The sequence below is a fragment of the Halyomorpha halys genome, unplaced genomic scaffold (genome assembly GCF_000696795.3).
Source record: "Halyomorpha halys isolate HHAL.00 unplaced genomic scaffold, Hhal_1.1 Scaffold233.1, whole genome shotgun sequence".
In the NCBI taxonomy this organism is placed as follows: Eukaryota; Metazoa; Arthropoda; class Insecta; order Hemiptera; family Pentatomidae; genus Halyomorpha; species Halyomorpha halys.
Window position 1 is genome coordinate 670,957 of NW_027111122.1, and position 3,602 is coordinate 674,558.

The window sequence follows — 3,602 nt, forward strand, 5'->3', positions numbered from 1 at the left end:
AAATGGAATATCGATATTTTATTTTGGTATTTACATATTTATTTCGATGTTTTGTATTGGGGTAATATCGATTTGGATTATAAGCAACAATATTCCGATATTACATTGTCGAAATATCAATATTTTGTTAAAAATGACTAAAATAGCATAAAGAAATATTAAAAAAGGAATATTGATATTTTATTCTGATAATTATTTATTTCGATATTTTGTATTGTTGTAATATCGAAATTGAATATTAGCAACAATATTCCGATATTACTTTATCGAAATATGTATATTTTATTTAGAAAATTACATAATTATTTCGATATTTAACATGGTTGTAATATTGATATGGAATATAAATAACAATATTCCGATATTATTTTATTAAATGTCTATATTTTTTAAAAAAATGAATAAAATATCATATAGAGGTATTAAAGAAGGTATTTGAATATTTTATTTTGATAATTACTTATTTATTTCGATATTTTTATTGTTGTAATATCGATATGGAATAAAAGCAACAATATTCCGAAATTGTTTTATTGAAATATCGATATTTTGTTTAAAAAGCCTAGAAAATTGAATAAAGTTATGGAAAATATATGCATGCTAATTAGCGGAAAGTCTCACATTTTTCAGCCCCCCTTTTCCACACTAATAACAATTTAATTATAATCGTAAAATTACACTCCGGACACCTGCAGTATAGCACGAGTAGGTTCCGATGTAAAAAAATTGGTGCAATCCGGATAAGGATCTCAGTGTGGAATACATAAGACTTATTAAAATTTTTTTTTGCTGTGAGACATTTCGCCCATTTTCCAAAGGCTCATTTATTAATGATTAGCATAATTAGGGTAATTTTAATTATTGTTCATAATAGATTTAAAGAGACGCGGGAGGCCAGGCATGTTATTCAAGCCTAATCCCTTCTGCAGACACACTACTAGGCATTATAGGTCAATGCACCGTGTGACTCATTGTTTACAGGCACATTGCGACTGACGAATATATTATAAATTAATTTTGTGCGGCTCCTGTAAAATATTTACACAATACAATTAGTTTAGAAATACAAAATAATTGTATATAAAATTTATTTGGTGCATGCGTGTGAATGATTGTGTATTTATTGTGTGAATGTATCTATTTATTTATTTAAAAATTCGTTTAAAAACAAAAAAAAAATTATTATCCATTTTGTGCTTGACTTTAGTCGTGTTATTTGTGTTGTGCAATCATATTTATTTATATATATTCATTAAATCGTTCTGTATATTTTCTACTTTGGTATCGGCTCATTCATTCGATTTTCATTCCTTTTATTTGAAAAAAAAAAAAATTAAAAATGGGTATGAATGACCAATTGAATGCGGACATTGATAGGGTTCGGTCACTGGAGCGCAAGCTACGGCGCGTTAGGCGGGGTCTCCTCAAATTAAGCTCTCTTGCACTCGTCACCGCCACGGATGATGACGCGTTTATCAATTTCGAAGTTGATTATGACGAGTGCAAGACCCTTTGGGCGGAATATAGGGAGATTTGGGATGAGTTAGACTCCCCATACGCGTCCCCGGGAGCTTCTGCGATGCCGTCCGATTGGGAAGCGGTTTATGACGTGATCCAAAACGAGCTGCGACAGGCCGAGGTGCGGTACCGCAAGATTACCACGCGACTCCACCGCTCAGGGGGCCAAACCGGGCTTTGCCGCGCCGACGTACCCGTCCCAACTGCCCAACATTCGGATCCCGGAGTTTGCGGTGAGCTATCCTCTTGGCCGCGGTTTCGGGGCACTTTTATCGCGTTTGTTCACGACTACACGCAACTGGCACCCGTGAACAAGATGCACTATTTAAAGAGAGCCCTTAGTGGGTAACCCGCGTCGCTGCTAGCCGGATTCTCTTTCGATGCCAACTCCTATCAGCCGGTTTGGGACGCTCTGGTGCGTGAAAACAATAATCCGCGCGTTCTCGCTTCAAGATGCCTGCAAAGGGTCATGAACCACAAATGCCCTACGTCTATCGAAGCATTTCGCGGTTTGGCCCTGCAGGATGAGTCGGACGTCATCCTGTCCACACTGGCTCTCCGAGCCTTGGACCCCGTCACCAGACCGAACTTTGAGCTTGCCCTTGCAAGCAGCGAATTCCCCACCGCCTATGAGGTGATAGCGTTCGTGAGACAGAGACTAATGGTGTGCAAGCTCTCTCACGAACTCGATATGCAGCAACATTCCGACGCTCCACGCGTTAAGCCCGCCGGTAGAGGAAAGGGCGGAGTCTCCTTGCTTGCCAGCAAAGTCAGCAAGAAGGACCGTGTTTCTCCGCATCCATCCAGCGCGCGCCCGTCAGATAAAATATCATATAGGGATTTATTTTGATATTTTACATAGTTGTAATATCGATCAAGAATAATCAACAATATTTCGATATTATTTTAACGAATATTGATAATTTTTTGAAAATGAATAAGATATTATATAGAGATTTTAAAGAAGGAGTATCGATATTGTATTTTGATAAATACATATTTATTTCGATATTTTACATTGTTGTAATATCGATATGGAATATATGCAACAATATGCCGATATTATTTTATCGAAATATTGATATTTTGATTAAAAAGCCTAGAAAATGGTATACGAAATTTAAAAAAGGAATATCGATATTTTATTTTGGTATTTACATATTTATTTCGTTATTTTGTGTTGTTGTAATATCGATATTTAATATAAGCAACAATATTCCAATATTATTTTATCGATATTTTGATTAAAAAGCCTAGAAAATGTTATATTTTATTTTGATAAATACATATTTCCTTGATATTATTTATCGAAATATCACTATTTTGATTAAAAAGCCTAGAAAATGTTATATTTTATTTTGATAAATACATATTTACTCGATATTTTTTATTGTTTTAATATTTATATGGAATATAAGTAACAATATTCCGATATTATTTATTGATTGCCTATATTTTTTAAAAAATAAATAAAATATCATATAGAGATATTAAAGAAGGTATTACGATATTTTCTTTTAAAAATTGTATATTTATTTTGATATTTCGTATGGTTGTAATGTCAATATCGAATATTAGCAACAATATTCCGATATTACATTACCGAAATTTCGATGTTTAATTGAAAATGACTAAAATATCATATTGAAAATTTAAAAAGGGAATATCGATATTTTATTTTGGTTATTACCTATTTATTTAGATGTTCTGTATTTGTAATATCGATATGAAATAAAAGCAACAATATACCAAAATTATTTTATCGAAATATCAATATTTTGTTTTAAAAAAATAGAAAATTATATAAAAGTTTTAAAATACGAATATCCATATAATATAAGCAACAATATTCAGACATTATTTTGGTATACGAAATTTAAAAATGGAATATTGATATTTTATTTTGGTAATTACATATTTATTTCGATATTTTACATTGTTGTAGTATCGATATTAAATATAAGTAATAATATTCCAATTTTATTTTTTCGAAATATTTTGTTTAATAATAAATTTATATTTTATTTAAAAAGACTAGAGAATAATATAAAGATTTTAAAATAGGAATATCGATATTTTATTTT